Below are 14,732 nucleotides of genomic sequence, written 5' to 3'. Positions count from 1 at the left end.
CTCTTCAGTAGAAATTTAATACGTAAGATGTCTTATTCTCTTTGTCTTTCTCTCTGTGATGGCTTGCATGAAAATAGCCATCCCAGGATCTTAGAAAGTGACATTATTGGTGTGGCTTTCTTAGAGGAAGTATGCCATGGGATGGGGTGTGAGCTCGATTTAGGCCCAGTACATCAACCTTCCTTCCTACATCATGAGCATCCAGATGTAAAACTCTCTCCTTTCCGCAGACTCATGTCTGCCAGTGCTCGGCCAAGAACATAGTGCACTACACATGGAGCACTAAGCACTAAACTCTGAGCTTCCTAATAAATGTTTAATAGTTGGCAGTGGTGGGGGAGGATCATAGTGTCTCTTCACAGCAAGAGAAAACCTGAGTGTCTCTCTCTCTCTCTCTCTCTCTCTCTCTCTCTCTCTCTCTCTCTCTCTCTGCTGTTTCTCTGTCTCTCTTTGTATATATGTGTGTGTGTTGTGGTGTGTGTGTGTGTGTGTGTGTGTGTGTGTGTGTTTGTTGGAAACAAGTAAACAGAAGAAAATTGTACAGACTTCTTTATTTCATGACTAAAGTAGGAGATCATGTGCTACAGTAACCACAAGTAAGAAGTGAGTCACCCTGGAACATTTGGAAAATTAAGCCTCATTTCAGGAACTAGAAAAAGGAGAAACGGCTATAGTTAACTTCCTAGATATGAATTTCCTCCTACGTACTTTTCCTTTCTAAGTGAAGAAATCAGAACTGTTGCTGATGTAACAGTATACTGCAAAGGCAGAGGCAGTATCTGTGGCATTGAATGCGTTCTTCATGAATTATGGAAGATGGGATGATATTTGGTTTGAGCACTAATAGCAACTTAGTAACAGCAAAGTTTACCTTGCTATGGGGTCTAGAACAGACTTTAATTTTCACATAGTCACTTGTCTTACCAGAGTGTGAGACGGTTGTAAACGGAGGGAAGTTCCTCAGCAATAACTTATCTCCTTTGTCTCTTCCGGCTTTAAGCATAACCAGAGAGGTTGGGTACATGTTTCTAAAGGAGTTATGAAAACTTATATAGATTTGTCCTAAAAAGTTTTCCAATTTTTAACCGACAGAATGCCAAATACAGCTCCAGCATCCTTATCTACATGTTTTAGTTAGAGTTTCCATTATTGTAACAAAAACACTATGAACAAAAAGCAATTTGTTGCTAAAAAAGGTTTACACTTCCAGATCCTAGCACATCATTGAAGGAAATAAGTACAGGAACCCATACAGCTAGGACCTGGAAGCAGGAATTGAAGCAGAGTCCATGTAGGGGTACTGCTTACTGACCTGGTTCTCCTGAGTTGTTCAGGCTGATTTCTTATGAAACCCAGGACCACCAGCCCAGGGATGACTCCACCCACCATAGGTTGAAACCTTTCCCAGTGTTTAGCTGATTACTGAGAAAACACCTTACAGCTGGATCACAGGAAAACATTTTTTCAACAGAGGATCCATCCACGAGGCTGACTGAAACTTGTAGCAAGCTGACACTAAACTAGACAGTATATTATTGTATGAAATTATGAGGACAAAAATCATATAGAGAACAACACAACCTGCTTATGAATAGAGAAATCATCTGGTACATTAAGAAATAGTCCCACTGATAAATATTAATACTATAATTCCATTTGCAAAGTAATTTTTTCTCCTGTTAAATTTGGAAATGTGGTGTTTCCAAGTTGATAGGAAATGGTTTTCATTCAAGGGTGTAAGGTATAAGTTAGACTTGGGCTATACGGAAGGTATACTGATTAGTTTAAATGCCAAAGAAATGTCTTTAGTAGGATTATTACAAAGATGGCATTGGTCATTTTCTAGAATGTAAAGTGGAAGAGGAAATTCCTTCATGAACCATAAACTGATGGTGATGGCCCTCAATATGTAGAGATAATTTACACAGGCTCTTGAAGTAATGGCACATTGCTGAGTTTTTAATTTTTTTCTCTGCTTCCAGATAATTTTGTATGATCTGGTTTTCCTTTTTTATGGTAGGAATCTTTTTTTTAACAGCTCTTTTATGCATGCAATCTACCGCTGTGCTTGACAATATGCTATCAGTTGTGAAGGGGGCAGCTAGGGAGGTCAGCTACAGGGCTGCAGTTTAGTTCCTCTTCTGTACAATTTTGATTATGAATTTCTTTCAAAATATTCTGCCAGGTTTTATACAGTGAAGTTAAGGGTGATACTTCAAAGTCTAGTTTCTGGTTTTTTAATTAAATTGCCAGTGTTAGGTCTGAATACATTTACAAAATATGATGAGAGAAGTGATACAAACACAGAGAGAGAGAGAGAGAGAGAGAGAGAGAGAGAGAGAGAGAGAGAGAGAGAGAGAGAGACTTTATTTTTTTTACATTCCCAATGCTGCCTTCTTCTGGTCCCCCCTCAAAGAGATCCACTCCCTGTCCTCCAACACCTTTAACTGTGAGAGGATGGGGCCTTCAGATTATCCACCAACCCTGGCACTTCAAGTTTCTGTAGGATTAGGATCATTTTCTCCCACTGAGGCCAGACAAGGCAGTCCTTCGCTATGTAAGTGCCTGGCTCTCATTCTCTGAGAGCTCCCAGGGGTCTAGTTTAGTTGATACTATTGGTTTCCCCGTGGGGTTCTTATTCCCTCCAGGACCTTGAATTCTTCCCCTAACACTTCCATGAGGGTTCTGACTTCTGATTCACTCAGTTGCTCAGTAGAGCCTCTCAGAGAACAGTTATCCTGTCTGTAAGAATAACAGACTATCACTAATAATTTCAGAGGTTGGTGCTTGCCCATGGGATGGGTCATCATCATGTTTTCTAATGCCAAGTTAATTGAGGTAGTTATTTTCCAACTCATTGTAAGAATTCTGTTAGTTTTACCTTTTGATGTGAATTTCATTTTCATGATTGAATTGTGGCTCAATTAAATGTGACTGGAGATTTTTAAAAATGTGGGATTTAGAAGACTTTGATAATTATATTGTCTCTTTAATGATGTTCAAACTTATTATAGGCATGATAATATTATAATTTATTTTGGGAATTTGTTTAGTCATTTTTTGTCATCCAGTATTTTGGAACTTACCAGTTTGTAGCAGTTTGTACAGGCCATGTAATACTGAGCCAATTTTGTCGGGAAGAATTCTGAAATTTTCTCTGAATATGTGATTATAGTTTTTAATTTATCTCAAGTCTATCACCTAAATTGTATAGGTGCCTATATATCTGGCTAATGAGAGGGGTAGGATTTTCATGATAAATAAAAGGTATTGAATGGTTTAGAACTGTAATGAAGAATTTGGGAATCTTGAGGTCTGAGAAGTAAGACACAACAGACAGAATTGTAAAGGAGAAAGTTCCTAGCATAAGAGAAAAGAGGTAACATTGAGCACAAACAAATAATTGAAGGGAGATATGAATGAGGGAAAATTTTTCTAGGGAAGTAGACAAAAGATTCTCTAAATAAGATTTTTGAATTTCTTATTTTCTCTGGTGACACAAATGAAATGAAGTACTTCCTTTTACATTTAAATTTTCATATGGATACCTTTATGTTCTTATGAAGATGGTCTCATGTCATCTATATTTTACATGCTATGATCAGGAAAGCACTTGGACAACAAAAAGAGCTCAGATAAACAGTCGAAGCTCTGTTTCACTGGAACCACTGTGTTAACTGAAAATCATGGGATGTCATCTAATGACAACAGATATGGAAAAATATTGTAGGACACTTATCACCATCTACATTTATGGCAGAATTATAAAGGTATACAGATTGAGAAAGTTGCATATTTGTGGAAAGAAAAGTTTTCCTTATTTATTTTTTTTCGGAGCTGAAGACCGAACCCAGGGCCTTGCGCTTGCTAGGCAAGCGCTCTACCACTGAGCTAAATCCCCAACCCCAAGAAAAGTTTTCCAATGTAGTGCAGTTCCTCATGACTGTTGTACTCGACAAACCTACTCAGGAGTTTCTCAAATACAAGTATATTCATAGCCAGATACTATATTAAAGAGCAACAAAAGAATCACCAGCACACAAACATAAGTATTCTCTGTTGCCTGATGTTCAGCTTTTGATGCGTGATAGTGATGAGATATTGTCTGTAAATATTATATACAACATTTACATTAATAAATTATTATGTGCTTAATATGTAAAAATATTACAAATATATTCTACACTATATAGTGTATTTCAATCCAAATACTATCATAGGGTCTTTCCTGGAGACCTACTCTCACATTCATTAATGTTTTCCCACAGAAGCAGAACACTATTAGGGAACCATAATGATAAAATGTCTTCTTAGGCTATTATAACTTACATAGATAGCAACTCTTTAAAGAAAAAGATTCCTTTAGCTGATTAAAGGAGACTATGCTGTGATATGGAAAGACAATAATCTGATGACAATCCAATCCTTGCCTCAGAGTCAATTTTGTCCACTATTAACCAGAAGAAGCACTTTGTGTTTTGTATTTACCTTCTTTTCTTACCTTCCTATATTGTTGATATGTGATATCCTAATATCTCTCCTCAGTTGTTGCAAAGTGAAAATTCCCCAGTCTTGAGCAGGTTTGACATGCCTCAGAGACTGTAGTAGATATATAGTTTATAAATTTTGAATAATGTTAATAAAGCATAAAATTGGGGATATTGTAAAGGTGTTATCCTGTAAAGCTCAAGGTAAATTATTTCTCCTCCTCCTCCTTCGTTTTCCTCTATTTTGCTTTCTCTATATGTTTGTGAATAGAGTTACTAGGTATGGTTTTCTTTTACATTTTAAGAATTTGACCTATGATGTCTTGAAAGAAAGCCATGCCTCAAAGTCACTAGCATTTGGTGGTGTACGTCAGGCCTTTCTCTTCTATTATAAGTTGTTGAATGAAAAGAAAACAATATAAATAATTCATGCCAGTAAACTAATATAAATTGCAAAAAAATCTAGGAAACCTACAATTTACTTGTCAAGATGAAAGCTACTTTGAGTACTAATGGAATAGAAGCAAACTGTTGGTTGCCTATCAGGTAAGGGGGTTACCTGATAGGCAACCAACAGTACTTTAATCTGTGACACTTGAATAAATGTCATTTACAAGATATTTAACCCTTAACATGGGTCTTTCAAACACAAATGGGACACATTCTCAAACATTGCAGCTAATGGGGAACTTTTGTAATTATTACTGTTTGTAGAAAAATGCCAACAATTTGTAAAAGTATTGTGACTGTCATTATATTCTATATTTGTATAGAACACAAACTACATTTATCATATGTAATGTGCTATATAATACATACTAGTTACATGTTACTTTGAGGCTAGCCATCTCAATCACTGGGGGCTAGAATCACATGTGAGCCATTATGCACGCCTAACATTTTGATAGATTTCTGGAGATCTAAACTTTGATCATGTGTCCTGGCAAGGATTTACCTGCTGAGTCATTTCCCTAGTCTAGGATGTTAGACATTCTTCAAGTAATCAGATCTACCTAAAATTAAATATATGGGAAATACATGAGGACTTCTTTGTGGGGCAGTGTACCATGCCAGGAAACTTGGCAAGGGTGAGTGGATTCAGAGACCCTGGCAACCATGATAGTGTGGTCGGAGTTTCCCTGTTCCTACCAGATTCCTGGCCTAGATTATGTGACCACACTCTCCATGTTGGGACATGATCAATGAATGTAAGACAAAACAGAGTTCTCTAGGCTAATGAGGTATCAAGATCGAAACTGAGGATTTAGCCAAAAAGCTCCTCCCACCCCGACATTCCTTTTTACAAAAAGTATTTAATCTCTGGTCTACCCTGAGGAAGTTGTATACACCCATTTTTCATGATGAACATTCAATTAATAGTACCAAAAAACATGAACTGCCTCCCTCATTGAGAACCGCTGAAGGGAGCATGGAGGAAGCCTTCATCTACAGAGTCTCTCCTAGAAGGCCCCTCCTAGCTTCTGGACACTCACCCCCTGAGTTCCATTTCCTAGTCCTCAGCCTGTGAGCCCTCTCCATTCCCTACTCTTCTTGATTTCTAGTGACATCTTGATGTCTAGGAGTCAGGGAACCCCTGCTTCCATGTCAGACTGTCTAATTTCTCATCTGGAATGAGGTTTCAGCAGTTTGATGATAGGTTTTGTTTTTGTTTGTTTTTTGTTTGTTTGTTTGTTTGTTTTGTTTTGTTTTGTTTTTAAACTGTGTGCATGGGGGTTTTAAATGGGGAAGACGTGGCCAGAAATGTTTTTTCTTAGGAGGTCAGAGATGAGGTTTAAGTCTCTTGAGGCTTTGAAGGAAGAGTGGTTTTAGGCTTGGATGATGAACCAGGTAGTGTGCTATATTGGATATAATTGGATGATGGGGACAAGGTAAAGTGTTTGATTTTAAGTGAGTATTGCATATCCCAGTCCTGGGGGTCAACCTGAGAAACTGGTAAGGGAAATGTATGTTTGGTTTTATGACTTAGAGAAAGAGAGGGACATCTATTAAGTTTGGAGTAAAGTTGATGCCGGAAACAGAGGAAATAGATGCCCCAACTAAGTCCCTTCCCAGGAAAGTCATGTGATATGTTGGTAGCACCAGGAGAGAAACAAGTAAAAGGAAGATCTTTAAAGCTGCAGTCGAGTGGTAGGGTTTATCAATGTTGATAAGGCTATCCTCCTACTCTGACAAGAGGCAACAAGTAGGAAAGGTAGGTTCTCATAACTCCATCATGACGTGGTTGTCTTGGTGTCCAGACATGTTTGGTATAATTTTTGAAGGTAAGGTAATGGTCTAGTGATACTCTTAACTGCATTTGAAGCAAAGAATATGTAGTCCTCACACTGTGGTAGGCAAGGAAGTGTAGGCAATGACTGTCAGATCTGAAAAGTACCCTAGCCAGTATTTGGTACTTTTGTTCGGGATGTATTTGATCTCTCCAGTGGTACAACTTGAAGGTCAGCCTCAGTCCTTTGGCCTTCAGAGTTAGGTGTTTTGTTTTTTTTTCTCCTAATGTTAAATATGGTTCCTAAAGTTGTGAAACTTTAGAAAAAGGAGAGGTTTCATGAAGAGTTATATTCATCTGGGGTCTTGGAATACAGAATGCTATACTGTAAGAGGCACTTTATAAGGTAATCTAGGAAATGAGATAAGTTTTAATAATTGCTCTAATACCTCTTGGGTTCTTCATAGTTTACTGCCTTAAGGGCAACCTTACAGAGACCAGCAAGGAGGCAGGTTGTAAATTGATCATTAGCTAGGATATCCCTTGGGGTATCCAAGGTCCAATCAGGATCCCTCAGGTGAGTGATGTTACTTTGGTGGATCTCATCTCTGCCAGTGAGCTCTAGGCTGTCCCCAGACTCCCTGTGTTACACAGGGAGAAGGTTTTTGGTAAAAATCATATTGATGTCACACATGGTAAGGTTGTAAGACTAGGCGACGTATGATGAAAGTAGAAGAGTTGGCAGTATAGGACCCTAGTCTTTTATTATTTTTTTCCCTTTTGATTTGAGAGTTCACTCAGAGAGAAAAACATACATACCATATCTTCCTCTAAGAGACCAGAAAAGTGCCAGACCCTCAGTGGTTAGAATGAGGTATGCAATCTAGTGGTTGATTTAGACAATTGCTTGCGGTGGATGTGGTGTGCCAGAAGGTGATACTTTCTGAATACATTATATTTGTTTTCTTATATGGTCTCATGCCCCAGATTCCCTCACCAATTAATTATAGTATCCATTTAAAAATGTCCAGTTCCCAGAAGTAGCATCTCCTACCTAGAACTTTTAGGCCCTTTTGTTCTCTAATAATATTCTTAACCTACCTTTGCTTCTTTTCAGATTAAACACACTCAAAAGAAATTTCTACAGTAAATTCAGAACATAGTTCACAAAACCTTGTTGTTGTTTCATGTAATGGTTGAATTGTCTGAGTCTTTCATAATGCCCTTAGAAATAATTTCTCTCTTAACACTTTAAAAGTTTTTATTACATAGTCATGGAGGGCGTGTTCTCTTTGTATCTTTCACCCAAAGGCCTAATATAGTATTTGAATTTGGGGAAAATAAAAGATACATATTTTAAGTGGATTCACTGAACTTCCCAGCAGCCAGTTACTGTCCAATCCATTAAGTGAGAAGTATATGTCAAGGCTGGCATAACATTAGGTATAGTGGCTAAGATGTGTTTGTGTGTGTGTGTGTGTGTATGTGTGTGTGTGTGTGTGTGTGTGTGTGTGTGTGTGTGTGTGGTGTTTAATATGATTGCTGCTGTTTTGTTTATCCAGGTTAGCCTCAAAATGCAATATGTTGGTGAAACTGGCTTTGAAATCCTTGTCTACTTGCCTCAGTTCACAAGTGATAGGGCAACAGGTAAGAATCATGATACATACTTTGAGCCTTTAGCCCTGGATGACTGTCAACTTCACATTCCTGTTTGGAGATCATCTACTCTATTTGTAAAGGAAATAAAACGATTGCCTGATTTATGCAATGCATTGAGAATGAAATAACACATTGTCAATATTTAACAAATGCTTGCTGTTACTGTAGCTTGTGGTTTTCTTACAAACAAATGAAAAGATGAGCTAAAGGAAAATCTTATCTTTTTCTGGAGCATCCATCTCCCCTGAGAAGCTACTATCTGATTGGGACATTCATTGCTTGTTGATCAAAGGCTCAACGTAAAGAAATTCTGCTGCTTCAAGGCTATGCTGATCTCCTGTGTTCTCCATTATAGCAGCCATAAATATATGATTTTAGAATATAGATTACATAAAATGAAACTTATTTCAGATCAGTTTCTCAGTCTTGCTAACTTCATTTCCAGTATTTTATGGTGGTAGGAGGTCCAACAGAAACCACATTGTAGACAACACAAATCATTTCTTTGTTCTCATAGTCAACCATTCATCACTAATTCAGCAACAGTTCAAAAAAGTCTTAAAGTAACTTAACAAAAACGTTTATAATATTCTATTTAAATCTCTACAGCATATTTAAAAATCTCCTTATTTATTTCACACTCTAGCAAAACAGGTGTCTAAGTAGCTTTTATATTGGACAGTAGAACCTCCATGTTTTTGACCACACTGACAATATCTATCAATCATTGGAATACTGGCTCCCAGATATCTAGAAAGGCATTAGTGTATTAAAATAGAGCTAGTGTGTCAAATTATACTTATGGGGAGGGTCATTAAGGAATATTTCAAATCTCCATTAAGCCCATAAAGTTCCTCCCTTCATAGAAGCAAAGATTATACCTAAGAGCCAGTCATTGCATAGCTTCATTGCATTGAAGTTTTTCTGAAGTTTTGATCTATCTGCAGGGCTGTGGGAGTTTTGGTTTCTATAAGAAACTGGTTATGTGATATAAATATGTTTTTTTAAACCAGGGTGTGAGATATGGGGATGCTGCAGTTTGTCCACAACCATTAAATATGTTTGTCTCATGTTCTAGGCAGGCCTGAATTTTGTCAGCTGCAGATAGTTTAATTCTGAGGACACTGGAGAGGCAATAAATGCCAGAGCCTGAGAGGGGCAGGAGGTACTCCAAGGAAAAAACTGCTGTTCCTCTTGTGGCACCTGGTTCCTCATGCTGTCGTTTGTCCAGTGGTGTACAGCAAGGAGGCAAGAATAAGAAATTGGAGATATCCTGGTGATGAAGATTGGATTTCGCCCAAGGAACTCAACACGCCTCATCAGCAGGAATAGTCTATTTTGTGGTCTGAAATATGGCTACGTCCTCTAAAATTCCTTCTCTGCTACCTACGGTTGGAGCATTAGAAGTGATTGGGGTAGAATAAGGGTTGGAAATGTGGCATGAATAAACAAATAGCTAAAAAAATTGTGCCAAAATTTCAGGACATTGGTTAACCCACCTCACCTGACTAAAGCTTTTCATTACTTCATAGAAATATGCAGAAATTTGCCAAGCAATTATAAATTGAGCACCAAGTATCATAAGGAACCATCTTAAAGTAAGGATAAAGTTTGAAAGTATAGATGTAAGTAAGCATCACCCATACTGCAAACAGCTTGAAAGCAATCCCTCAGCTAAAAGGCATCACCTCATCTATAAGCACATATCTTTTGATTGAATGCAATATTCAAGTTTCCAAGCCCTAATTTTCTAAAGGAGAATCTTTGATTTTACATTATTATATTGTATTTAGTTTATTTTTTCAAGATCATTTTAAATTGTGGATATGCATTCATATGAAATTACAAAATATATTTTTATTCCACACAATATATGTGAACGATCTAGAATATGCTTAATGAAACCGCAAAATATATTAATATTCCCTACAAGGTAATGTGAATGATCTAAAATCTGTACTCAATGATTAATCCTATCATCATTTCCGGTTTTGCAAATTTCCTTTAAAGTGTCTCCACACTTGTTTAAAATATTTCTGTCCACCCATATTGTTCACTGTGAATTAGAAGAAATTCAGATCCACAGCAATAATCTTCAGAGTAACCTAGACCCTGCTTAGTGGAGCGTGGTACACCTTTAATTCAAGCACTAAGAAGGCAGAGGCAGGCGCATCTCTGTGAATGGCTGGTCAGTCACAAATACAAAGTAAGACCCAGCCAGAAAAACACCCACAGTCAGGATATCCTAAACATTACATGGTTTATTTTTGAAACGTAAGCAATCACAAAAGGATTTGTGTGAATCAGACTGTGAAATCAAAATAAAACAGAGATTTCCTTCACAAAAGAAAATTGTGTGTGTGTTTCCAACTTGGAAGAACATACGAATTTTATAAGTACAGGAAAATTAATAGTCATGTGTCGGGTGTTTCATGCTAAGCTTTCTCCATTTATTATGATAACCTGATAGAAATTTGTCCTTCTCCTATTAATTCATGTAAGCCATTCTTCCCCAGGATCAGTCTGTTCCTCAGGCCTCATTGCCTTTTGTAGTTCTGTAGTGGGCTGGTAAATGCTTCTTGGGAAACCTCACACACTAGACCTCTGTAATACTTTGAATTTTTTTTTTTTGCTGAGTAGCACAGTTCTCAGTATCATATTGGTGCCTGCCTTCTGCTTCAGTGTGTACTTAATTGGTTTTATTTATCTTAACACATTAATTGATGATGATCATTCCCCTAACAGCACTATTAGTGCTAAAAGGAAAGCAGTGATTTATTCAGGTTTTCAGAGGCCCCAAAGTATAAAATAATGACCTTGAATCTTTTGGGAATTTCCAACTTTTGGTTGGAAATGATAAAAGCACAAATATATCCCCATCTTAAACTTGTAAACTAAACATTAAAAACCCATGAAATGGTGGGAAAGAGAGCTGAACACCCAGGAATGCAGACATCCTGAGACCACAGGACAAACTGGCACTTCTGCACACCTCTGCCAACGTCCCTGGTCCAAGGAGAAACTGTTCAGTGCCTCCGGACACAGGAACATAGGAAGAGACAGCCACTGGTACACGCGGTTTTGGTCTGTGCCCAGGACCAAACTGAACCAGCCAAACAGCTCCCTGCTCCCAAATACCATGGTGGAGAGAGCTGATTACCTTCTGCCCACAGTCCAAACCCAAGAGGGAATTGCCTAATGCCAACTGGGTCCCCTGGGTGCAAGGACAAAAAGGAGCAATCAGGGTCAGGACACTTTGATTCCTGCCCTTGCCTAGAGCTGAAAGATAGTCTCCAAGAGTGCTGACACACCTGAAATCAGAGCACCTAATCTCAGAAATGACTGAAAGAAAACAGGAAAACAGTTCTACAGGAGTGCTGACACAGAGGCCTACAGCAGGGTCAAGTCACTCTCAGAAACAATAAGAAAAACAAACATCAGAGACAACCCAATGGCTAGAGGCAAGCACAGGAACCTAAGCAACAGAAACCAAGACTATCAGAGCCCAGTTCTCCTACCAAAGAAAACACTGGATATCCAAACACACCAGAAAAGCAAGATTTAGATTGAAAATCACATATTTTGATAATGGCAGATGACTTTAAGAAAGATATAAAAATTCAGTTAAAAAAAATCAAGAAAACACAAATAAAAAGTCGAAACCGTTAGAGAGGAAACACAAAAATCCCTGAAAGAATTACAGGAAAACACAACCAAACAGGTGAAAAAATTGAAAATGGAAATAGAAACAATAAAGAAAGCACAAAGTGAGATAATCCTAGATATATAAAACCTAAGGAGGAGACAAGGAGACATAGATACAAGAATCTCAAACAGAATACAAGAGATAGAAGAGAGAATCTCAGAGGCAGAAGATAGCGCAGAAAACATTGATACAACTGTCAAAGACAATGCAAAACACAAAAAGCTCCTAGCCCAAAACATACAGGAAATCTAGGGCACAATGAGAAGATCAATCCTAAGGATAATAGGTATAGAGAAAAAGAGACTTCCAACTTGAAGGACCAGTAAATATATTCAACAAAATTATAGAAGAAAATTTCCCTAACCTAAAGAAAGAGATGCCCATAAACATGCAAGAAGCCTACAGAACTCCAAATAGATAGGGCCAGAAGAGAAATTCCTCCCATCACATAAAAGTTAAAACACCAAATGCACAAAACAAAGAAAGAATATTAAAAGCAGTAAGGGAAAAAGGTCAAATGACATATAAAGGCAGACCTATAAGAATTACACCAGACTTCTCACCAGAGATTATGGAAGCCAGGAGATCCTGGACAGATGTAATACAGACCCCAAAAGAAGACAAATGCCAGTCCAAATTATTGTATCCAGCAAAACTCTCAATTAACATAGATGGAGAAACAAAGATATTCCATGACAAAACCAAACTTACACAATGTCTTTCTACAAATCCAGTCCTACAAAAGATAATAGATGGAAAATTCCAACACAAGGAGAGAAACTGCACTGTACAGAAAGCAAGAATATAATCTCCTTGCAATGAAACCAAAAGAGAAACATGCAAACATAATTCCACGTCTAACAATGAAAATAACAGGAAGCAACCATCACTACTCCTTTATATCTCAACATCAATGGTCTCAATTCCCCAATATAAAAACATAGACTAACAGACTAGATATGTAAAGAGGACCCAGCATTTTGTTGCATGCAGGAAACACACCTTGGAAACAAAGACAGACTACCTCAGTGAAAATGGATGGAAAACAACTTTCCAAGCAAATGGCCTGAAGAAACAAGCTGGAGTTGCCATTCTAATATCAAATAATATTGACTTTCAACCAAAAGTCACTAAAAAAGATAAGGAAGGACACTTCAGATTCATCAAAGGAAAAATCCACCAAAATGAACTCTCAATCCTAAATACCTATGCTCCGAATGCAAGGGCACCTACATTCATGAACAAAATCTTACTAAAGCTCAAAGACCACATTGCACTTCACACAATAATAGTTGGAGATTTGAACACCCCACTCTCATCAATGGACAGATGATGGAAACAGAAATTATCAGAGACATAGAGAAACTAAAGAAGTTATGAAACAAATGGATTTAAAAGATATTTATAGAATATTCTATCCTAAATCAAAAGAAGGATATAACTTCTTCTCAGCAGCTCATGGTACCTTCTCCAAAACTGACCATATAATCGTCACAAAACAGGCCTCAACATATACAGGAAGACAGAAATAATCCAATGCAACCTGTCAGATCATCATGCACTAAGACTGGTCTTCAATAACAACAATAATGACAGAAAGCCCACATATACATGGAAGGATAACAATGTACTACTCAATTACAGCTTGGTCAAAGAAGAAATAAAGGAGGAAATTAAATACTTCTTAGAATTTAATGAAAATGAATGTACAACATACCCAAACTTGTGAGACACCATGAAAGCAGTGCTAAGAGGAAAACTCATAGCTCTGTGTGCCTGCAAAAAAAAAAAAAAAAAAAACAAAAAAAAAAACAAAAAAAACCCAAAAAACAAAAACAAAAAAAAAAAAAAAAAAACAGGAGAGAGCATTTATCAGCAGCTTGACAGCACAACTAAAAGCTCTAGAACAAAAAGAAATAAATAAACCAAAGAGGAGTAGAAGGCAAATAATCAAACTCAGGGTTGAAATCAAACAAGAATAAGCGAAAAGAACTGTTCAAAGAATCAACAATACCAGGAGCTGGTTCTTTGAGAAAATCAACAAGATAGATAAACCCTTAGCCAAACTAACCAGAGGTCACAGAGAGTGTATCCAAATTAATAAAATCAGAAATGAAAAGGTGACATAACAACAGAATCTGAAGAAATTAAAAAAAATCATGAGATCCTACAAAAGTCTATATTCAACAAAACTGGAAAATCTGGAGGAAATGGACAATTTTCTAGGTAGATATCAGGTACCAAAGCTAAACTAGAAACAAATAAATCATCTAAACAACCCCATAACTCTTAAAGAAATAGAAGCATTTTTCAAAAGTCTCCCAACCAAAAAGAGCCCAGGACTAGATGGGTTTAATGCAGAATTCTATCAGACCTTCATAGAAGACCTGTTACCACAAAATTATAACAGATGGAACACTACCAAATTCCTTCTATGAAGCCACAATTACTCTTAAACCAAAACCACACAAAGACCCAACAAAGAAAGAGAACTTCAGAGCAATTTCCCTTATGAATATTGATGCAAAAATACTCATAAAATTCTTGCAAACCGAATCCAAGAGCACATCAAAACAATCATCCATCATGATCAAGTAGACTTCATTCCATGGATGCAGGGAGGTTTTAATATGCAGAAAACCATCAAAGTAAT

Source organism: Rattus norvegicus, chromosome 4 (genome assembly GCF_021556685.1).
Source record: "Rattus norvegicus strain SHRSP/BbbUtx chromosome 4, alternate assembly SHRSP_T2T, whole genome shotgun sequence".
Classification (NCBI taxonomy): domain Eukaryota; kingdom Metazoa; phylum Chordata; class Mammalia; order Rodentia; family Muridae; genus Rattus; species Rattus norvegicus.
The sequence above is the reverse complement of the archived record's forward strand: the minus strand, read 5'-3'. Positions refer to the sequence as shown.